The sequence below is a fragment of the Ictidomys tridecemlineatus genome, chromosome 1 (genome assembly GCF_052094955.1).
Source record: "Ictidomys tridecemlineatus isolate mIctTri1 chromosome 1, mIctTri1.hap1, whole genome shotgun sequence".
Lineage (NCBI taxonomy): Eukaryota > Metazoa > Chordata > Mammalia > Rodentia > Sciuridae > Ictidomys > Ictidomys tridecemlineatus.
Genome location: NC_135477.1, coordinates 187,528,399 through 187,553,918, shown reverse-complemented (window position 1 = coordinate 187,553,918; position 25,520 = coordinate 187,528,399).

Sequence of the window (25,520 nt, the reverse complement as noted above, 5' to 3'; positions counted from 1 at the left end):
TCATATATGACAAAGCATATTTTAAGAAAAAATTATGAGAAGATATAAAGAAAGCCATTACATCCTGGTAAAGATAATATTCCAACAAGAAGATACAAAATAGTAAATACATGTACCACAAATATCAGTGTTTATAATTACACACACACAAACACACACACACACACACAAATGCACACACATAAGTTCTTGATATTGTCACAGATAAACCTCAATACAACCATACAATGATTTTAACACACCCTTATCATCAATAGACAGGTCATCCAAACAGGCATTTCTGACTTATATAATACTACCAATCAAATGGATTTAATACACATATACAGTATATTTAATCTCTTAAGAGATGAATTTGTGTTTTTCTCAGCAGCTCATGAAATATTTTCCAAAAAAGTCCATATTCTAGGTCACAATGTAAGTCTTAGAATATAGAAAAAAAGGATAGAATTCTGTACCTCTTGTCAGATCATAATGGAAAGAAACTAGAAATTACATCCAGAAAAATAATTAAAAAACATATAAACATAGAGAGGAATGATTCTATTTTCAATGAAGAATTGATAATAGAAGAAATGATAGAAGAAATCAATAAATTCTAAGAAACAAACAAGAAGAAATACACTACACATGAAAACCTCTGGGACAGTATAAAAGCAGTTCTAAGTGGAAAATTTATACCACTGTGTGCCTACATTTAAAGTGTAGACATTCCTAGTTAATAAACTTATTGTTCAATCTTGAGGACTTAGAAAGGAAGAATAAACTAATATAAAAATAAGTAGACAAGAGAAAATAATTGAGATTGAAGGAAAAATTAAATTCTGAATAAAATACACAGGATCAATGTAATAATTTGATTCTTGGGAAAGGTTATTAATATCGATATACTTCTAGAAAGAGAAGATGCACGTAAGAAAAATCGAGGATAAACAAGAGATTTCAGAATGGAGACTTCTTAAATCCAGAGGATCACTAGAAACTTTTTGGAAAATTCATACTCAATTAAACTGGAAAATATAGAAGACATTTACAAATTTCTAGACATTTATAGTATGTCCAAATTAAACCATAAGGATATAGAAAACATAAATACACAAGTACCCAGTAAGGAAATTGAAAGAGCAATTATAATCCTTCCAAAAATGAAAAGGTGAGGAACAATTGGGTCTTCAGCTGAGTTCTAGCAGACTTTTCAGAGGAACTAATATTGTTCTTTCTCAATCCTTCAAGAAATTGAAAGAAACACTCTCCAACACTTTCCATGAAACCAATATTATCCTGATACCAAAACCAGACAGACACATCAAGGAAAGAAAATTACAGACCAATGTTCTCATGAGTAGAGATGAAAAAATTCATAATAAACTATTAGCAAACATTAAAACACACAATAGAAAGGTAATACACCACAATCAAGAGGGTTTCATCACAGGGATGCAAGATTGGTTTGACATAGCAAATCACTTAAATTGAATAAAGAATAAATATCATACAATCATCTCCATAGATGCAAAATCTGTTTGATAAACACCCATTCATATTAAAAATGCTGGAAAAACTAGGCATAGAAGGATTTGCCTCAGTACTGTAAACAAATCCATAGCCAGCATCATACCAAATGGAGAAAAACTAAAAGTATTTTCTCTAAAATCACAAAAGAAATGCACATAAAACTCAAAGAGACACTAATTTCAATCCACTAGGAAAGTTAATCAAGAAACAAAGCAGAGAATATATTTTGACAAAGGTGCAGAGAAATTAGAAACATTGTTGTTTTTGCAGCAATGTGAAAAGGCCTTGTTCTTGAGTAAAAACAGCTTATTGACTCTTTGAAACATAAAGCCTGCTATCAGTAAGTGATCAAGTTCTTCCACCTCTGAGATGCACTTTGAGAAAGCAGAGTAGACACTAAAGAGCAGTCTGGACTCCATGTCCACCCTCAGGAGAGATGATGAGCAGAATGGGGTGGCTGCACTCAGTGGAAATCATTCAGGGCTTCAGAGGAGAGCAGGTGACACATACAGCCACAGGGACAAATGTCAGCAGCATCAGATCTGATGTCTGACCTTGTGAAACACAGCTGTCAGTACAGCACCTTCATTATCCATGTTCCAGTTTGCCAAAATAACACTTATCATGTAGTAGTATGTAAATAAAAAGCCTGTGTCTGACAGGAGAGCACCTTTCAACATGGTGCATTTGCTTCAATGATGTGAGGAGGACATTTATTCTTATTTAAAAATGAATCATGTTGCTATATTTTGACAATGTAAGTTTTAGCCACCTAAAGAGTTATAAGAAATTTATTTGCAGCCCATGTTATAATATTTTAACTTGATTTGATTTTCTTAAGATCCCCTAAAAGTTGTTCAGTCTTGACCCCAGTACTGATGACCTGCAAACAGGAGGAAAGAGCAGGTATCCAAAGGTTTCATAGTACGTAGAAGAATGGAGGCTCAAATCTGCAGCCTGCCCTGCATGGAAGAAAGGTCAGATGATGGGTTTGTTTTGATTGTTGTCTCATATTGGCCCCTTGAATGTAGTAGGGTTTATTCCTGTATGCAATATAGGTTAAACCCAACAACAGGACCTTTGTATGGATATTCCATTGCACAATGACATAACTGAGATTCAGGGACTTTCAGTGAACTTTCCCAGACTTCCAGCTATGAAGTCCATATACACATGCATAAAATCACATATAATTTACACATGTGAACACACAGGTGATAGTAAAAAGCACAAAAATGTATTACATTATTTTAAAAAATCAATCATGTAAGCTTTTGATAACTGTCAGGTATATCTTACAGTCTAGCCATGTTTGTTTAGGTAATGAATCAAAAAATAATAGTTGCTCAGTTTTTAATCACAAAATATTACAAAAGAACAAAGAAATAAAATTTATTAATTTAGAAATTGCATACAAGTAGCAAACTGTAGAGAAAAAATATGAGAGACTTCCTTAATCACATATGGAGATATCCTAGTGTTGAAAATTGACCCTTCTCAGATTCTTGTATGACCTGTTTTATTCTTCTTTCATTTGACCTTGCAAGCATTGTAAATATCTTCAGAGAAATATGGTTTTAAGAGTCTGTACTTGAGAATTTGTATTATTCACAATAACAAATTGTGCCCCAATAGGAGACATGCTGACAGAAACACCTGAATATGCTCTTTCCTATGTAAAATTAGTTGAGTGTGTGTGTATTTAGCATATTGATTGAATCTCTCTAAGGGATCCCTGTTTCAAAATTAATGGCGTGTTTCCTTCTTTGACAGAGTGCCCTATTTCATTTCAGAGACCTCTTTTTCTTCTGCTTCTATTCAAAGTTGAAAGTGAGATACTTTAAAATGCATCTTCTTAGTGATTTGTGAATTAATAAACAAATATTTCTCAACTGTTCCTGATTGTTATAATGAATAAGGGAACCACAGATTTGATGATCTTGTCATGAGACAGGACCTGGGCACACTGTTGTGGACCAAGGGGGTGGGTCCTGCAGAATCCAGATAAGGCAGCATTCACTGATCCTGATAATTCCCCTATACTCTCTTTCCTTTGGTCAAAATTATTCTCAATAATGGTTCATTACAAAATAAGGCTAATTTTATAATGTTTGTTCTAATTAATGGCATCATTTTGGCAAGAATGAGAATTTACCCTCCAAAAAATCTTTTTTAACTTGGTTGTGCAGGTAGTTTTCTAGGTTATCTTGACTTTTTTAAGCCTCTAAATACAATGAACTGACAGAGACAGATTTTGATATCTAAGTAAAAAAAATGGATGCCTTGAATCTTTGTAACACCCTCGCCCATGCTTTGCAGAAGTTGGAATCACTTTTCTTTTCATCTGAGATACCCTGAGGGTCCTGACCTTGCAGGGTAAACCAGGAGCCAGGTCCCTTTTACTGGGAAGATTTAGATTATGGATTCCATAGAACCATAGTTGGTTTTTAAGAAAGCTGGTTGCAGCTGCATCTGTAAATGTACAAGAACAATTTTGCAACACCTCAGTTATTTAGAGTTCATAGCTTTGTGCAATGACTCTCCTGAAATCTCTGGCAACACTAAAAAGTGTCCCTTGATTTCTGGACACAGATTATCCTCAGAGTGTCCCTGCAGGGGTTCTGTAAGATGTTTCTTCCTTTGTGTGTGTCCACAGCAGAGTCTACTAAGGAAAGGAGAGAGGGTGTGCTGACATAGGAACAACTGATCTCAAGGAAGATTTAAATAATATGAATTTTCAGCTGTTCAGAAGGGTATAAAGTTGGAGAATCATATTTTATAGAGGAGAAAAATGTCCAGGACACCTAGTGAATATTTGTTTCTGTGTTTCTAAGTGATATAGCCCCATGATTTTCCACAATATTGAATCACCATTAATAGATAAATAGGAAGTAGGTAGACAGGTATTTTCATGAATAGTTTAAAACTAATTTTGAGATTATATCCTTTGAATTTTGTTTTGCAGTGAGGTTGGTTTTGTTTTCCTTCATTTTTCAACTTCATGGGAAAATGCCTTTAGTTTTTAACTTAATCTAATTCTATCCCTTCCCTTGAAAGAAATGTCCACATGTTTGGCAAATGTAATAGTAGAGATAGTACTTCAAAAATGGAAGAGAAGTTGGATGACTTCATACAAGCTGTCTCTTTGAAAATTCATGTGAATATATTGGACCTGAAGCTAAAAGTTTTGAATCTCCATCACTGACATTGTGCAAATATCAACATAATTATCATCATATATATCTATATGCTGTCATCTACTCAGCTGCTACAGTGTCATAGTTTTCAAATTGTTTTTGAAAACTGTGCTAATTTGATTCTCATTTTTTTTCTTTTTTGCTAGTGTACATATTATTATTGTTATTTTGTAAAATTTTGAGTTTTTAAAGAAAAATTTTTAAAAGAGCAAGTTGCAAAAGTTGAGAGCACCAAAACTCACAATTAACACAGATGCACTTTACAGACAAAATCTTAATAGCCTTAAAATAGATGCAAATCACAAATTTACCTGCATTTTTTTCATTGTGTCCTTTACTTTAAAAGATTAGGTCAGTTTTTCCAAGCACTGGTAATTCTAACCATTGTCAATTGCTGAAACTTCAAGGGTTACTTTAAATTTTCATATAAAATCAACACTGGTAGTTTCCAGGTATTTAATTGGATTAAAGTGAAATCACAGTAGGCAATTTAGTGAGCAGAAAACAGCAATAAGATGAAAAATAAAGTTATGTAATCAATTGTCACTATGGAAAAGCCAAACAAACTTAAAGCAAAAACCAAGGAAAGGAAAATCCAAGTGAGAAATGGGAAATCACCTCCTTACTGTGAACTTGGGCCCTGGGGGCCTAGTCAGTCGCCAGCTTCACTTGCTGTCAGAAGCTTCCTCCCAGGTGTCATGGGCTGCTCCTTCCATTACCTCACCTCCCTTCCCTTCCTGAAAATGAAATTATCAATTAGCTCAAAATCACTTTCTCTTTTCTGTGTTTCATGCCCAGGATTTCCATTACTCAGCGCTATTAAAAGTAAAGCTCTTGACCCCAAAGTCAACTTTAAATCCATTTCTGAAGCAAAGTTCTCCCAGGTAATACATAAAAATAACAAATAAATAGGCTCATACCTTTTATGGCCTCAGCACACTTACTCACTCACTGCCTTGCTGAGCAGTGTGTCCTGAAGTCATCCACCAACAAAGTCATTTTTCTGAGTAAACTGCTTGAATATTTTTGAAATGAATATTTTTATCACTCCTCTCCTCTTCACACCATGGAGACCTCTGTAGAGACTAAGGAGCAGCCAGGGGACAGCCTCCTATGTGTTGAGGGTAATGATTTGCTTCTCTTGATGAGGGAGTCCCTGAGATGTGGACAACAGAGGCCACATCAGTAATGACACAAGAGGGCCTCAGTCAAGGGCTGCTGTGGTGTGGCAAGGAAGAAAGATCTTCATTCAGATTGCCACAGCATTGCTCAATGCCTGGTAGTTTCTGAAATCTGTATTTCATGTGTTGTTATTCAATATATGCACAGTAATGGCACATAGTAATGACTCTGAATATAATAATTTTTTTCCATTTGCTTTATAATAGCAAAAAGTACAATAAAATGAGCCTACATTAATAAAACCATGAGTAAAAATTTGAGTATCTCATATGTTGAATTTATTACCTAACTTTAGGTATTATATAGGCTCAAATTATTTCCTTTATTGTGAAAAATTACCATTAAATAATGAAAGTTTTTTCATTATATTGGTATTGAAAACATTTTTTATTATGGACTTTTGTAAAATATTTACCAAAAAATATTCAGTAATTAAGGTTGTATTGCATATAATACCTTAAATATCCAAAATATTTTTAGTTTTTGTTTATTTGCTTTATTCCCTGACACATTATAATTATATGTAATGGTGCATTTTCATACATTAATATAATGTAACAAGATATTTTGGTCAGTTTTGTTCCCTGGAACCTCCCCTTTCCCTCCTCTCCTTTTTCCCCCTGAACCCCTTTCTCTAATCTACCAATTTCCTTTCTAGCTTTATGAGATCATTTTTTTCTTCTGAAAAACCTATCTATCCATTTTTAGACTTGAAAAATCTGTTATTGAAGAACATTATTTTAATCATCAATCACCACTGGTAAGTGGTATTAAGTCCAATTCCTAACTATTAAGTAAGGACACCAAGAGAAATACTGATGTTCTTTAGTCAGGAAATTCCAGGTGGCAGGGTGCACAGTGCAGGCATAGCTGACCTCACTGCTGACCTCTTAGGTAGAATGACCCCAGTCATGCAGTGATCCATGCTGGCAATTTCCCCTTTATACAGACAACAACACACCTGGATTTTTCTTCAAATTGAGGGATATATATATATATATATGTATATTATCAATGGACCTTGATTGTATTTATTTATATGTGGTGCTGAGGATCAAACCCAGTGCCTAACCCATGCAAGAGGCAAGTACTCTACCACTGAGCCATAACCCCAGCCCTCAACTTGAGTTTTTTTTTCTTCTCTCTCTATAGTTGAGACTTTTCTTACCTCTTGGGAAAAAGATCAGTAAAACATTTTACCATAGTCATTTCAGGGCATCTGCATTTCTTACAAAGGTGTGAGCATGTATCATTAAAATCCTTGGACTATGTTTGGTTTTCTTTTTCTTTGTCTAACAGTCAGTTGAATGAGCAGCATTGATTGCTAAATTCAGCCAAATGCTTTCAGTAAACTGAACTCCAGGGCTTTTAGTTACATCCTTAACCATCTTTTATTTCTATACTCACACTGTTAAGTTTCCATACACTTTTTTTGTTGTTGTTCCAGGGGTTCAACTCAGGGAAACTCAACCACTAAGCCACATCCTCAGCCCTATTTTTTATTTTATTTAGAGACAGGGTAAGTTGCACCTAGCCATTGCTGATGCTGGCTTTGAATTTGTGATTCTCCTCCTTCAGCCTCTGGAGCTGCTGGGATTACAGCCATGGGCCACTGGTGCCCAGCTCTGTACACATTTTGATCTTTGCTTCACCTTTTCAGGAAGGTGACATTCAATGCACAGCATCATTTGGTCAATTTAATTCGAGCGTTCAACCCTTTTCCCATTTCTCTTCCCTTCTCCTATCCTCTTTCACTACTCCATTGATCTCCCTACTATCTTCATGGGATTTCTCCCAACCTTTTCCTTCCCCTGTCACCTTCATATATGAGAGAAAATATTTTAACCTTGACTTTCTGAGTTTGGCTTATTTCACTTAGCATATGTTCTTTAGTTCTTTGCCAATAAATGGATCTTTGCTAACAAACGGCATTCTACTTAGCTATATATTCTTTATCCATTCGTCTGTTGACAGGCATCTGTGCTGTTTCCATAACTTGCCCATTGGGAACTCTGTGGCTATAAACATTGATGTTCCTGTATCACTATAGTGTGTTCATTTTATTCTTTAAAGTAAAATCTGGGTCATATGGAGGTTCCATTTGTAGTCTTTTGAGAAATCTTTGTACATTTTTCAATGTAACTGTACTAATTTGCAGTCCAAGCAGTATATGAGTGTACCTTTATCCCCACATCCTCCCCAGAATTTATTATAGTATTGATGATTGACATTCTCACTAGAGTTAGAAAAAATCTCAAAGTAGTTTTGATTTGCATTTTCCTGATTGCTGGTATGCTGGGTACTTTGCATATATTTGGGGGTCATTTCTATTTCTTCTTTTAAGAAGTGTCTATTTAGTTCTTTATCCATGTATTTATTGAGTTATTTGTTTGAGACTGTTAAATTTCTGAGTTCTTTATACATTTTGAATATTAATGCCTGGTTGAAGAAGCAGATGAAAAAGAATTTCCTTCTGAGGCTCTCTCTTCTTGATCTTATTTGTTTCCTTTGCTGTTCAGAAGATTCTTAATTTGATACCTTTTCGCTTACTGATTCTTGGTCATATGTCTTGTGCTTTAAGGTTCCTAAGAAAATCAGTGCCTGTGCCACCATGTTGCAGTGTTGACCCTATGTTTTCTTGTAGCATTTGCCAAGTTTCTGGTCTAATTCCTAGAGCTTTGGTGCACTTTGAATTAATTTTTGTTTCAGCTTGAGAGACAGGTGTATGTGTGTGTGTGTGTATATATATATATATTCTATGTATGAACATATGAATATCCCGCACGCACCATTTGCTAAAAAAAATTCTTTCTTTTCTCCACCATGTTTTGGCCATCTTGGTCAAGTGTCAGATGACCATATCTATGTAATTTTGTCTCTGTGTCTTTTATCATATTTATTTGTCCTTCATGTTTGTGTTGTTCCCCACACCATACTGTTCCTATAGCTTTGTAGTATAATTTGAGATCTGGTATTCTGATGCCTTCAGAATCACTTTTCTCTTCTTCTTTGTTGTTTACGTTTTTTTAAGTTGTAGATGGACACAATATCTTTATTTTTATTTGTTTATTTTTATGTGGTGCTGGGGACCAAACCCAGGGCCTCACTTATGCAAGGCAAGCGCTCTGCCACTGAGCTACAACCCCAGCCCTCCAGAATCACTTTTCTATATCAGGATTGCTTTGGCTATTCTAGGATTTTTATTCTTTCAAATATATTTTAGAGCTGGTTTTCTACTGTGTGAAGAATGTCATTGGTATTTTCATGTGACTTTTATAATCCTTTTTGTAGTATGGCCATTTTGACAATATTAATTCTGTCTATTCAAGAACATGGGATGTCTTTGCATCTTCTATGGTCTTCTTCAATGTCTTTCCCAGTGTTCTATAGTTTTAATTGTTGAGGTCTTTCTTATCCTTGGTTACATTAATCCCCAGACTTATTAAAGATTCATTGTGAATAGTACAGTTTTTTTCTAATTTCTTTATCAGCAGGTTCATTATTGGAGTATTAAAAGCTACTGTTTTATACATATTGACTGTGTATCCTGCTGCTCTGCTGAATTTATGAGCTCTAGAAGTCATCTCTTAGAGATCATTGAATCTTATAAAATTATGTCATCAGCAAAGAGAGAATTAGACTTTATCTTTTCGTGTTTGTTTCCCTTTAATTTATTTTTCTTCTCTAATTGGTTTGTCTAGAATTCCAAAAATTACACTGAATAGTAGTGGTGTGAGTGGCCATCTTGTATTTTAACTGATTTTATTTATTTTTTCATTCAGTATGATTGGCCTTGGATTTGTCATATGCAGCCTTTATAAGGCTGAATTATATTCTTTCTTTTCACAGTTTCAAGAGATTTTTTAAAAAATATGAATTGGTGCTGGATTTTGTTGAATATGTTTTCTTTATCTGTTGAGATAACCCTATGATTCTTATCCTTCACTCTGTGTGGGAAATTGCATTTTTAAATTTGCTTTTGTTGAACCAAACTTGTATCCATGGGCTCAAACCCATTTAATCATGTTGTACTATTTTCTTTTTCTTTTTTTTTTTTTGAGAGAGAGAGAGAGAGAGAGAGAGAGAGAGAGAGAGAGAGAGAGAGAGAGAGAGAGAGAGAGAATGAATCTTTTTGTAGATGGACACAACACAATGACTTTATTTATTTTTTTTATGTGGTGAACCTGGGTTCCGCCCATGCTAGATGAGCTCTCTGCCTCTGAGCCACAATCCCAGCCCCTATTTTCTTTATGTGTCTTTTAAGGTGGTGTATCAATATTTTCTTAAATTTTTTTGTTTCTATGTTCATCAAAGATTTCAATGTGAAGTTTTTCTCCTTGATAAGTGTTTATCTGGTTTTAGTATCAGGGTGAAACTGACTTCTTAGAATAAATTTATCAGTGTTCTCTCTTTCTTTTTCTTCAAATAATATGAGTTGGGTTGACATTAGTTGTGCTTTAGAGTTTTAATGGAACTCAACTAATAATCTATCTAGTTCTAGGGTTTTTTTGTTGTTAGAATTGATTTTAATTCAGTTGTGTTGCTTGATATTTGTCTATGTAGGTTTTCTGTATCTTTCTGCTTTAATTTGTGTATGTCACATGTACCTACAAATTTGTTAATGTTTTCTATATTTTCCAGGTTAGTGAATTATAGATTTTCAAAATAGTTTCTAATTGTCCTCTGAATTTCAAAAGTTTCTGAGGTGAAATTTCTTTTTTCATCTCTATTTTTCTTTAAAATTTGGGTTTCTATCTCTTTAATTTAGTTTAGCTAAAGATTTATAAATTTCTTTATCATTTCAAAGAAGCAACTCTTTGTTACATTAGCTCTTTTTTGTTTTTATTCTTGATTTCAATAATTTTTACTCTGAATTTCAACATTTTATGTTCTACTAATTTTGCAATTAGTTTGCTTTCCTTTTTATGGTGTTGAGGTTTAACTTTGTATTATTTATTTTAGGATCTTCTTGCTTTTTAAATAGGGACTCAATGTTTAAACCTTTCCTCCTAGAACTTCCTTGATATTTTTCCAGAAGTTTATATATATTGCATCTTTATTTTATATTTCACTCTCTTTTTTTTAACCACTGTTTTTTCTATAATTATTTCATCATTCTAAACTGTACTATTTATTCTCCAGGCATTAAAATGGTTTCTGCTTCTATCTTTTTGTTGATATCAAATTTCATTCCATTATTATCTGGTATAATGCAAGTATTATTTCTATTTTTTATTTACAAAGATTTATGATGAATATTAAAATCTATTTTCAAGTTGGTTCCATTTGCCATGGAGAAGAAAGTGAATTTACTTTTCTTTTTCTTTTTTTTTTTTTTAAAACTCTTAATTTTTTTATTGTTGGTCTTTCAAAACATTACATCTTTCTTAATATATCATGTTTCACAATTTGATTCAGAATGGTTATGAACTTCCATTATTACCCCGTATACAGATTGCTGAATCACATCGTTTACATCAGTTACATTTCCATTGATTTACACATTGCCATTCTAGTGTCTGATGAATTCTGCTCTCTAACCTATCATCTACTATCCCCCCACCCCTCCCCTCCCCTCCCCTCTTCTCTCTCGACCACCTCTACTGTAAAACATTTATTCCACTTGTGTACTTCTTCCTTACCCCTTACTTCCTCTTGTATGTAATTTTATAAAACCCTGAGGATCACCTTCCCTTTCCCTGCAGATTCCCTTCTCTCTCCATTTCCCTCCCCCATCTCATCCCTATTTAATGTTAATCTTCTTCTCCTGCTCTTCGTCCCTACTCTGTCCTTAGTTACTCCCCTTATATCAAAGAAGTCATTAGGCATTTATTTTTTAAGGATTGGCTAGCTTCACTTAGCATAATCTGCTCTAATGCCATCCATTTCCCTCCAAATTCTATGATTTTGTCGTTTCTTAATGCAGAGTAATACTCCATTGTGTATAAATGCCACATTTTTTTTATCCATTCATCTATTGAAGGGCATCTAGGTTGGTTCCACAATCTTGCTATCGTGAATTGTGCTGCTATGAACATCGATGCAGCAGTGTCCCTGTAGCATGCTCTTTTTAAGTCTTTAGGGAATAGACTGAGAAGGGGAATAGCTGGGTCAAATGGTGGTTCCATTCCCAACTTTCCAAGAAATCTCCATACTGCTTTCCAAATTGGCTGCACCATTTTGCAGTCCCACCAACAATGAACAAGTGTACCCTTTTCCCCACATCCTCTCCAGCACTTGTTGTTGTTGGACTTCATGATGGCTGCCAATCTTACTGGAGTGAGATGGTATCTTAGGGTAGTTTTGATTTGCATTTCTCTGACCGCTAGCGATGGTGAGCATTTTTTCATGTACTTGTTGATTGATTGTATGTCCTCCTCTGAGAAGTGTCTGTTCAGGTCCTTGGCCCATTTGTTGATTGGGTTATTTGTTGTCTTATTGTCTAATTTTTTGAGTTCTTTGTATACTCTGGATATTAGGGCTCTATCTGAAGTGTGTGGAGTAAAGATTTGTTCCCAGGATGTAGGCTCCCTGTTTATCTCTCTTATTGTTTCTTTTGCTGAGAAAAAACTTTTTAGTTTGAGTAAGTCCCATTTGTTGATTCTAGCTGTTAACTCTTGTGCTATGGGTGTCCTATTGAGGAATTTGGAGCCCGACCCCACAGTATGTAGATCATAGCCAACTTTTTCTTCTATCAGATGCCGTGTCTCTGATTTAATATCAAGCTCCTTGATCCATTTTGAGTTAACTTTTGTGCATGGTGATAGAAAGGGATTCAGTTTCATTTTGATGCATATGGATTTCCAATTTTCCCAGCACCATTTGTTGAAGATGCTATCCTTCCTCCATTGCATGCTTTTAGCCCCTTTATCAAATATAAGATAGTTGTAGTTTTGTGGATTGGTTACTGTGTCCTCTATTCTGTACCATTGGTCCACCCGTCTGTTCTGGTACCAGTACCACGCTGATTTTGTTACTATTGCTCTGTAGTATAATTTGAGGTCTGGTATCGCTATACCACCTGATTCACACTTCCTGCTTAGCATTGTTTTTGCTATTCTGGGTCTTTTATTATTCCATATGAATTTCATGATTCTTTTATCTATTTCTACAAGAAATGCAGTTGGGATTTTGATTGGCATTGCATTGAACATATAGAGAACTTTTGGTAGTATCGCCATTTTGATGATGTTGGTTCTGCCTATCCATGAACAGGGTATATTTTTCCATCTTCTAAGGTCTTCTTCTATATCTTTCTTTAGGGTTCTGTAATTTTCATTGTATAAATCTTTCACCTCTTTTGTTAGGTTGATTCCCAAGTATTTTATTTTTTGGGGGGATATTGTGAATGGAGTAGTTGTCCTCATTTCCGTATCAGAGGATTTGTCGCTGATATACAGGAATGCATTTGATTTATGCGTGTTGATTTTATACCCTGACACTTTGCTGAATTCATTTATTAGCTCTAATAGTTTCTTTGTAGACTCTTTTGGGTCTGTTAGGTATATAATCATGTCATCAGCAAATAGTGATAATTTAAGTTCTTCTTTTCCTATTTTTATGCCTTTAATTTCTTTCGTCTGTCTAATTGCCCTGGCCAGTGTTTCGAGAACTATGTTGAACAGAAGTGGTGAGAGAGGGCATCCCTGTCTTGTTCCAGATCTTAGAGAGAATGCCTTCAATTTCTCTCCATTCAGAATGATGCTGGCCTGTGGCTTATCATAGATTGCTTTTACAATGTTGAGGTATGATCCTGTTATCCCTAATTTTTCTAGAGTTTTGAACATAAAGGGATGCTGTACTTTGTCGAATGCTTTTTCTGCATCTATTGAGATGATCATGTGGTTCTTATTTTTAAGTCTATTGATGTGGTGAATAACATTTATTGATTTCCTTATATTGAACCAGCCTTGCATCCCAGGGATGAATCCTACTTGATCATGGTGTATAATTTTTTTGATATGTTTTTGAATCCGGTTCGCCAGAATTTTATTGAGGATTTTTGCATCTAGGTTCATTAGAGATATTGGTCTGTAGTTTTCTTTCTTGGAGGTGTCTTTGTCTGGTTTAGGGATTAGTGTGATGTTGGCCTCGTAGAATGTATTTGGAAGTTCTCCCTCTTTTTCTATTTCCTGAAATAGCTTGAAAAGTATTGGTGTTAGTTCCTCTTTAAAGGTTTTGTAAAACTCTGCTGTATACCCATCTGGTCCTGGGCTTTTCTTAGTTGGTAGTCTTTTGATGGTTTCTTCTATTTCCTCTATTGTTATTGGTCTGTTTAGGTTGTCTATATCCTCCTGACTCAATCTGGGCATATGATATGACTTAAGAAATTTATCTGTACCTTCACTATCTTCTATTTTATTAGAGTATAAGGATTCAAAATAATTTCTGATTATCTTCTGTATTTCTGAAGTGTCTGTTGTGATATTGCCTTTTTCATCCCGTATGTTAGTAATTTGGGTTCTCTCTCTTCTTCTCTTCGTTAGCATGGCTAAGGGTCTGTCGATCTTATTTATTTTTTCAAAGAACCAACTTTTAGTTCTGTCTATTTTTTCAATTGTTTCTTTTGTTTCGATTTCATTAATTTCAGCTCTGATTTTAATTATTTCTTGCCTTCTACTCCTATTGCTGTTGTTTTGCTCTTCTTTTTCTAGGATTTTGAGATGAAGTATGAGATCATTTATTTGTTGGTTTTTTCTTTTTTTAAGGAATGAACTCCAAGCAATAAATTTTCCTCTTAGAACTGCTTTCAATGTGTCCCATAGATTCCGATATGTTGTGTCTTTGTTTTCGTTTAACTCTAAGAAGTTTTTAATTTCCTCCTTAATGTCTTCTAAAACCCATTGATCATTCAGTAGCCTATTGTTCATTCTCCAAGTGATGCCTGATTTTTCCTTCCTTCTTTTATCATTGATTTTCAGTTTCATTCCATTATGATCAGACAAGATGCATGGTATTATCTCTACTCCTTTATATTGTCTAAGAGTTGTCCTGTGACATAATATATGATCTATTTTTGTGAAGGATCCATGTGCTGCTGAGAAAAAAGTGTAACTACTTGATGTTGGATGGTATATTCTATATATGTCAATTAAGTCTAGGTTGTTAATTGTGTTGTTGAGTTCTATAGTTTCCTTGTTTAACTTTTGTTTGGAAGATCTGTCCAGTGGTGAGAGAGGTGTGTTAAAGTCTCCCATGATTATTGTATGGTGGTCTATTAGACTCTTGAACTTGAGAAGGGTTTGCTTGATGAACATAGCTGCACCATTATTTGGGGCATATATATTTATGATTGTTATGTCTTGTTGGTGTATGGTTCCCTTGAGCAGTATGTAGTGTCCCTCTTTATCCCTTTTGATTAACTTTGGCTTGAAATCTATTTTATTAGATATGAGTATGGATACTCCTGCTTGTTTCCGCAGTCCATATGAGTGGTATGATTTTTCCCAACCTTTCACCTTCAGTCTATGTATATCTTTTCCTATCAAATGCGTCTCCTGCAGGCAGCATATTGTTGGGTTTTGTTTTGTGATCCATTCAACTAGCCTGTGTCTCTTAATTGGTGAGTTTAAGCCATTAACATTTAGGGTTATTATTGAGATATGGTTTGTTCTTCCAGCCATATTGATGATACTAAACCTGGTTTGTTTTCCTCTTTCATTACTTTCCCCCATTTACTGTCCTACTTCCCAATGTTGGTTTTCAACATTATTTTCCACTTCCTCTTCCTGTAATGTTTTGCCAAGGATTTTTTGAAGAGAAGGTTTTCTAGCTGCGAATTCTTTTAACTTTTGTTTATCGTGGAAGGTTTTAATTTCATCTTCCATCCTGAAGCTTAATTTCGCCAGGTACACGATTCTTGGTTGGAACCCATTTTCTTTCAGTGTTTGAAATATGTTATTCCAGGATCTTCTAGCTTTCAGCGTCTGTGTTGAGAGATCCGCTGTTATCCTAATTGGTTTACCCCTAAATGTAATCTGCTTCCTTTCTCTTGTAGCTTTTAAAATTCTTTCCTTATTCTGTATGTTGGACATCTTCATTATAATATGTCTAGGTGTGGATCTCTTATGGTTTTGCACATTCGGCGTCCTGTAGGCTTCTAGGATTTGGGATTCTGTCTCATTCCTCAAGTCTGGGAAGTTTTCTCGTATTATTTCATTGAATAGATTATTTATTCCTTTGGTTTGGAGCTCTGTGCCTTCCTGTATCCCAATGACCCTTAAATTTGGTCTTTTGATATTGTCCCATAATTCTTGGATGTTCTGCTCATGGTTTCTTAGCAGTCTTGCTGAGCTGTCTATGTTCTTTTCCAGTTGAAATACTTTGTCTTCATTGTCTGATGTTCTATCTTCTAAGTGATCTACTCTGCTGGTAGTATTCTCAATTGAGTTTTTAAGTTGGTTTATTGCTTCCTGCATTTCCAGGATTTCAATTTGTTTGTTTTTTATTACCTCTATCTCCCTGTGAAATTGATCTTTTACTTCCTGGATTTGTTTGTCAATGTGATCTTTCATTGTCTGATTTTGCTGTCTCATGTCTTCCTTGAGACTCCAGATCATCTGAAGCATATATATCCTGAACTCTTTCTCTGATATTCCCTCTGTTGCAGCTATTGCCTCTTCTAAAGTTGAGTTGAACTGCATTGCTTGTGGTCCTTTCTTTCCTTGTCTTTTCATACTGCCGCGTGGTTAAGAGCCGGGTGGGTGGGGCAGCCGTTCGCAGAGCGAGAGATGGACCTCCCGTGAGAGCCCGGATGGTGGAGGGCACCTGCCTGTTGGGCGGGGCGGGCCGCGCAGCTCCAGGTGCCAGCCGCTAGCCAAAGTGGGTGCTGGCTGCGGGACTAAACTCTTGCACCCGCCGTGGAGCCGCCTGTGGAGCCGGGTAACTGTGGCCGAGTGGTTAAGAGCGAGGTGTGTGGAGCAGCAGCTCGCTGAGGGAGAGATGGGCCTCCTGTGGTAGCCCAGATGGTGAAGGGCACCTGCCGGTTTGGGCCGCGCAGCTCCAGGTGCCAGCCCCTTGCAGAAGCGGGTGCTGGTTGCAGAACTAAACTCCTGCCCCCGCCGTGGAGCCACCTGAGGAGCCAGGAAGCTGCGGCCACGTGGTCAAGAGCCAGGCAGGTGGGTGGAGCAGCCTCTCGCTGAGAGAGAGATGGGCCTCCCTTGCGAGCCCGGATGGTGAAGAATGCCTGCCGGTTCGGGCAGAGCGACTATGCGCCGGGTGCTGGCCGCTTGCAGTAGCGGGTGCTGGCTGCGGGACTAAACTCCTGCACCCGCAGTGGAGCCGCCTGTGGAGCCAGGAAGCTGCGGCCGCGTGGTCAAGAGCCAAGCAGGTGGGTGGGGCAGCCTCTCGCTGAGCCAGAGATGGGCCTCCGGTGTGAGCCCGGATGGTGAAGAATGCCTGCCGGGTCGGGCAGAGCGACCAGCCGCCGGGTGCTGGCCGCTTGCTGTAGCGGGTGCTGGCTACGGGTCTAAACACCTGCACCCGCCGTGGATCCGCCTGTGGAGCCGGGTAACTGTGGCCGCGTGGTTAAGAGCCAGGCATATGGAACAGCAGCTCGCTGAGGGAGAGATGGGCCTCCTGTGATAGCCCAGATGGTGAAGGGCACCTGCCGGTTTGGGCCGTGCAGCTCCAGGTGCCAGCCCCTTGCAGAAGCGGGTGCTGGCTGCAGAACTAAACTCCTGCACCCGCAGTGGAGTAGCCTGTGGAGCCAGGAAGCTGCGGCCGCGTGGTCAAGAGCCAGGCAGGTGGGTGGAGCAGCCTCTCGCTGAGCGAGAGATGGGCCTCCCGTGCGAGCCCGGATGGTGAAGAATGCCTGCCGGGTCGGGCAGAGCGACCAGCCGCCGAGTGCTAGCCGCTTGCAGTAGCTGGGTGCTGGCTGCGGGTCTAAACACCTACACCCGCCGTGAAGCCGCCTGTGGAGCCAGGCAGCTGCGGCCGCGTGGTCAAGAGCCAGGCAGGTGGGTGGGGCAGCCTCTCGCTGAGCGAGATGGGCCTCCGGTGCGAGCCTGGATGGTGAAGGGCGCCTGCCGGTTCGGGCGGGGCGGGCCGGCTGCCGGGTGCCGGCCGCTTGCGTTAGGGGGTGCTGGCTTGGGGACTAAACACCTGCACCCGCCGTGGAGCTGCCTGTGGAGGCTGTGTGGTCTAGAGCCAGGCAGGTGAGTGGGGCAGCCGCACGCTGAGCCAGAGATAGGCTTCCTGTGAGAGCCGCTTGCAGGAGCGGCTGATGGCTGCCGTACTGTACCTCTGTGCCCGCGTGGCCAGCCAAGATCCACTTCTCTGGGACAAACTGTCCCTTCCAATAAACCTACCAGTTCTCGGCTGCTCTCCTCTTAAGAGAATTTTGTTAGAAGTTCCTCCGTAGGTAGGTTGGGGCTGTTGCAGTGGGTCGTTCTGGTCCCGTTAAAGTGGAGACATTGGAATTGCTGCTTCCTCGCCGGCCGCCATGATGGATCCCCCTCGTGAATTTACTTTTCAATGAATAAAATGTTTTACAGTTATATGTTAGGTTCATTTGACTAATAGTATTTTTTAGTTCTGAAGAGTTGTTACTTAATTTACATCAAAATGACCTATCTATTGTTAAAAGTGTGTTAAATCACCCAGTGTTTTATTATTTTGGTCTATTTATAGATTACTTATATTGAAAAGGGTGTGCTTCAGGTACATAGTGCTCCAACATGTGGATTACAAATATTTATAGTCATAATCTTCTTCTGTGAAGTGTTTATTCAGTCTCTGAGCATATTTATTGATTGAGTTATTTTCTTAATCAGTATAAAGTAAATTTTTGTTGGAGGAAGTTTATCTTTTGATTAATTTTGGCTTAAAATCTTTGTTTTTTAAAATTATTTTATTTTTTATAATATATTCATACATGCACAAAATGAAATGGTATAATTTGATCAATTTCATCCCCAGTACCTCCCCTTTCCTCTGATTCCCTTCTTTCATTCTATGGTCTCCCTTCTGTTTTTTTTAAATTTCTTCTAATTAGTTATAGATGACAGTAGAATGCATTTTGACACACTGTACACAAAATGAGCACAACTTCTTATTTCTCTGGCTGTACATGTTGCAGAGTCACTCCATATATATGATAATAATGTCTGTCTCATTCTACCTTCCTTCCCATCCCCACAGCCCCAACCTTCCTTTCACTCCCTTCGCACAATGCAAAGTTCCTTCTTTCTTTCCTCCCCGCTACCCCCACTATATATCAGCATTCATTTATCACAGAAAACATTTGGTCTTTGTTTTGGGGATTGGCTTATTTCACTTAGCATGATGCTCTCTGTTTCCATTCATTTACCTGAAAATCCATAATTTCGTTTTTCTTTAAGATTGAATGATATTCCATTGTGTATATGTACCACATATTCTTTATCCACTCATCTGCTGAAGGGCATCGAGGTTGATTCCATAGATTAGCTAATGTGAATTGAGCTGCATTACTGTAGAGTGCTGATTTCAAGTTCTTTGGATATAGACCAAGGAGTGGGATAGCTGTGTCAAATACTGGATCCATTCCAAGTTTTCTGAGGAATCTCCATACTGCTTTCCAGAGTGGTTGCACCAATTTGTAGTGCCACCTGCAATGTATGGATGTACCTTTCTCCCCACATCCTCACCAACACTTATTATTGCTTGTCTTCTTTATAATTGCCTTTATGACTGGAGTGAGGTAAAATCTTAGTTTGTTTGTTTGTTTGTTTGTTTGTTTTGGTTTTCGGGATTGAACTCAGAGGCACTCAACCACTGAGCCACATTCGTCATCCTATTTTATATTTTATTTAGAGACATGGTCTCACTGAGTTTCTTAGCTCCTCACTGTTGCTGAGGCTGGCTTTGAACTCATAATTCTCCTGTTTCAGCTTCCAGGCCACTGGGATTACAGGCATGAGCCCTGGCTCCTAGCTTAGTTTTGATTTGCATTTCTTTAATTGCTAGAGATGAACATTTTTCCATGTTTGTTGATCAATTGTATTTCTTCTGTGAAGTGTCTATTCTGTCTCTTAGCATATTTATTGATTGGGTTATTTGTTTTTTTTGGTGTTAAGTTTTTTGAGTTCTAGAAATTATTGCTCTAACTGAGGTGTATGTAGTAAATATTTTTTCCCATTCTGTAGGCTCTCTCTTCACATTATTGTTTTCTTTGCTAAATAGAAACTTTTTCATTTGAATCCACCTCATTTAGTGATTCTTAATTTTACTTCTTGTACTTTAGGAGTCTTGTTAAGGAAATGAGGTCCTAAGCTGACATGATGAAGATTTGGGCCTACTTTTTTTCTATTGGCATAGGGTTTCTGTTCTAGTGCCAAAATCTTTGATCCACTTTTAGTTGACTTTTGTGCAGGGTGAGAGATAATTTCACTTTAATACATATGGCTGTCCACTTTTCCCAACACCATTTGTAAGAGTATGCTTTCTCCAATGTATGTTCTTGATGCTTTTGTCTAGAATGAGATAACAATATTTATATGTGTTTGTCTCTGTCTTCTATTTATACCATTGGTCTATATGTCTATTTTGGTGCCAATACCATGCCATTTTTTTTGTTACTATTGCCCTATTGTATAGTTTAAGATCTGATATTGTGATACCTCCTGTTTTACTCTTCTTGCTAAGGATTGCTTTGGCTATTCTGGGTATCTTATTTTTCCAAATGAATTTCATGATTGCTTTTTCTAGTTCTATGAAGAATGCCCTTGGGATTTTAATGGAAATTGAATAAAACCTGTATGGTGTTTTTGGTAGTATGACCATTTTTACAATATTAATTCTGCCTATCTAGGAGCATGGGAGATCTTTTAATCTTCTAAGGTCTTCTTAAACTTCTTCATTTAGTGTTCTGTAGTTTTCATTGTAGAGGTCTTTCATTGGTTTTGTTAGATTGATTCTTAAGTATTTTATTTTACTTTTTTGAGGTTATTGTGAATGAGGTAGTTTTTCTAATTTACCTTGCAGTGGATTCATTGTTGATGTATAGAAATTCATTTGAGTAATGAGTATTGATTTTATATACTGTTACTTTGTTGAATTTATTTATTAGTTTTGAAAGTTTTCTGGTGGAATTTTTGGAATCTTCTAAATACAGAATTATGCCATTGGAAAAATAGTTCTTCTTTTCCTATTTGTATTCATTTAACTTCTTTCATCTGTCTATTTGCTCTGGCTAAAGTTTCAAGGACTTTGTTAAATATAAGTGGGGAAAGAGGGCATTCCTGTCTTGTTCCAGTTTTTAGAGGTAATACTTTCAATTTTTCTCCATTTAGAATGATGTTGGCCTTGGGCTTAGCATAGATAGCTTTTACAATATTGAGTATGTTTCTGCTATTTCCAGTTTTTCTAGGGTTTTGAACAAGAAGAGGTGTTGTATTTTGTCAAATGTTTTTTCTGCATTTATCATAATAATTATATGATTCTTATCTTTTAATCTGTTGAAGTGATGCATTATGTTTATTGATTTCTGTATGTTGAAACAACCTTGCATTCCTGGAATGAACCCTACTTGATCATGAGTCATTTTCTTTTTAATAAGTTTTTGTATGCAATTTGCCAGAATTTTATTGAGAATTTTTGCATCTATGTTCATCAGGATATATGAGTAGAAATGTCTGCTTGCTTTTGGTTCTATTATCTTGACATACCTTTTCCAACTTGTCTCCTTCATTCTGTGGGTGTCTTTAACTTTCAGGTGAGATTTTTATAAAAAAAAATTGTTTCTTGTTTGTAAAGCCACTATGCCAATTTATGTCTTTGATTGGAAATTTTATTACATTTCCATTCCATATTATTTTAGAGAGATTTTTTATATTTTTCCAGTTTGATTTATTTCTAATGGTTAATTCATATTTGATTCTTCTTTAATTTAATATTCTACTAAGATTGACCCCTATATATATTTATTTTAAATTTTATTTGTTTTTAATTTATTTAGCATGAAATATTTCAATATATCATTTTGTAGTTTAGGCTTCATGGTTATTTCTTCTTATCCTGGAAAAGTTTTATTTCATCTTCAAGTCTGATGGGTAATTTTGCTGGTATAATAGTCCTGTTGGTCACGTGTTTTCTTTCAGAGATTCTCCAAGTCCCCTTGGTTGTTAGAGTCTGAGCTGGAAAATCAGTTTAAATTGTAGTTGGCTTGCCTGTAAATGTGATCTACTGTTTTTCTCTTGTGATTTTAAAACTATATTCTTATTATATCTATTAGGAATTTAAAAAATGTTTTTCTTTTAGTTGTCAATGGACCTTTACTTTATTTATATGTAGTGCTGAGAACTAAACCCAATGCCTCACACTTTTTAGGCAAGCACTGTACCATGGAACCACAACCATTTTTATTATGAAGAGTATCTTTTTAGATCTTGATAATTTGTAGTTCTAAATATATCTTGCATTTGAATTTTGATATTTTTCCTAAAGTTTGGAAATGTTCTGATATTATTTTATTTAATAACTTGTGCATAACTTTATTTATTTCTTAAGGCTTCTCAGGAAATTTTTTATTTGTCTTGGTTCTTTTTAGATATGCATGACAATAGATGTCATTTTGACATGATTATAAAAGTACAGAATATAATTTGTTCTAATGTGGTCAACAGTACTTCCCCATCCTGTCCCCTCCTCCTATTCTCCATCCCCTTCGATCTACTCCACTGATCTTTCTGCTATTTAATTACATTTTAAAAAACTACAGTCTTGTGGATGTATGTGATGGTGAGATTCACTGTGGTATGTTTATACATGTACATCTTGAAAGGAATAAAATTAGAAATCAATGATAATTTTAAAAGCATAAATTACTCTAAGACCTGAAAATTAAATAATATGCTTTTGAATCATAAATGAGTAGAAGAAATCAGGGGATATTTTTTTAAAACACTGAGAAATAAAGAATGAATAGTGGTACAATTTATCAAAATCTCTGGGAGCATACAATTGCAGTTCTAAGAGGAAAACTCATGACATTGTGCTCGTACCTTAAGCATAGAAGGACACCAAATGCATACTCGGACATCACAACTCAGGGATGTGGAAAAAGAAAAAAACAACAAGAACACCAAATTCAGAAGATAGGAAATAATTAAAATGAGAAACAAAATCAATGAAATTGATTTTTTTTTAAAAAAATACAAAACTTTGATGAAACAAAGAGGTGGTTGCTTGAGAGGATAACTAACATTGATAAACTCTTAGCCAAACTAACCAAATGCAAAGAGAAAAAACTTAATCATCAAAGTCTAACATAAAAAAATATTAAAAATGCAAAGGGAATTCAATGCAGGAAAGATAATTTTTCCAAGCCAAATAAAATCATTGTATAATTATATGTTGAAAATGAAGGAAGAGGAGAGATGAAGAAGCAGCTGTAGCAGCAAAAAGAAATAAAATAAAAAATAAGGAATCTAAAAAAAATCACCACAGACACTACCAGAGAATTATCAGAAACTATTTTGAAAATTTATATTCTAATAAGCTAGAAAATCCTGAGTATATAAAAAAATTCAGACATTCTTATGACATACTCAAATTGAGGCAGAAAATCTAAATATATAAATATAAAGCAGCGAGACTGAAGCAGAAATTCAAAGCCTTTAAACAAGAAAACTGTAGGATCAAATGGATTCTCACACTAGTTCTACCAGACCTTAAAGATGAAATAATACTAATGCCCCTGAAATTATTCCATGATAGAAAGTGAGGGAACACTCCTAAATTCATTCTATGGAGATAGTATCACCCTGATACAAAAATTAATCAAAGATATTTCAAGAAAAGAAAAGTTCAGAGCAATGTACTTGATATAAACAGATGCAAAATACCTTAATAAAATATCATGATATTACATGCTAACCACTTTAAGAAGACAGTACACCATGACCAAGTAATTTTTATCCCAGGGATATAAATTTGATTCAACACACAATTCAATAAATATAATCTACCATATAACATGATCACCTCAATAAATACAGAAATAGCATTTAAAAAAAAACCAGTATTCACTCATGGTGAAAACATGAAAGAAAATTCCCTCAACAATAAAAGGAATACAAGACATTTATCTCCACAGTGTAAGGTTGATGAATGACAGATCATATGCCAATTTCACACTGAATAGAAACAAACAAACAAAAATTGAAAAATTCTCTCTAAAATTAGGAACATGTCAAGAATGTCCACTCTCAAAACTCCTATTTAAAATAATTTTTGAAACTATTTCCAGAGACTTGAGACAGTACAAGGAAACTCAGGGTATTGAAGTTGGAATAGAAAAATTAAAAATTAATATTTTCAATTTCTTATGATATGATCATATATCTAGAAGACCCTTTAAAGTCCACCAGAAGACTTCTAACACTGGTAAATTAATTCAGCAAAGTTGCCAGACACAAGAATAAAATGTATAAACAATTGTCTTCCTATAGTTGGATAATGAATTTCCTAAAAAAAAAAATCAGGAAAACTATCCCCATTCACAATAACATCAAAATTAAATATTTAAAAATGAGTCCAATCAAGAAACTGAAGTACCTCTGCAGTGAAAACTGCAGAACACTAAAGAAAGAAATTCAAGAAGATATTGATGATAGAAAGACTGTCCTTCTTGGATAGGTAGAATTAATATGGTCAAACTGGCCATACTTCCAAGAGCATTATACAGATTGAATGGAACCCTCAACAAAATAACAATGGCATTTTTCATAGAACTAGAAAAAATAGCCTCAAATTTTCTGGATGAATAAAATCTGAGAGTAGGCAAAGCAATCCTGAGGAAAAACAGTGCAGTGGTGCAGGAAGTGCACAATACCAAATCTTAAATTATGCTACAGAGGTATACAGAAACAGCATGGTATTGGTGTCAAAACAGACATGAAGATCAATGGAATAGAATAGAAGACACAGAGACAATTCACATGAATATGGTCATCTGATACTTGACAAAGGTTCCAAAATTATGTTGGAGAAAAGACAGCCTCTTTAAGAAATAGGGCTGGGAAAACTGGATATGCATATATGAAAGAATGAAATTAGATCCTTAATCTCACTCTGTACAAAAATCAACTCAAAGTGAAATAAACAACAAAGAGAGTAGGAACTTTGCAACTGCTAAAAGAAAACATAAGCTCAACATTCCAAAATGTCAGCACAGGTATTAACTTCCTTAAAAATAATGTGAAAGCTCAAGAAATAAAAGTGAGAGTCAATCAGAGGGACAGCATCAAATTATAAAGTTATGCACATGGAAAAATTATGAAGAAAGAGAGAAAATATTCATCAGCTGTTCTTCTGATTAACATCCAGAATATGTAGAGAACTCAAAATACTTACCACCAAAAAGCAAATAACTAGATGGATAAATGAACAAAAGAACTAAACAGACATTTCTTAAAAGACATACTACACATGGTGAACAAATACATTAAAAATTCCACATCCATAAGAATCTAGGAAATCCAAATAAAAACAACTCTGAGAATTCATTTGACTTTAGTCAGAAAAACAATTGTCAAGATTATAACTAATAATAAATGCTGGAGAGAATGTGGGGATAAATATACTCATATATTGTTAATGGGACTGTAAAATTATGCAACTACTTTTAAAACAGTAAGGAAGTAC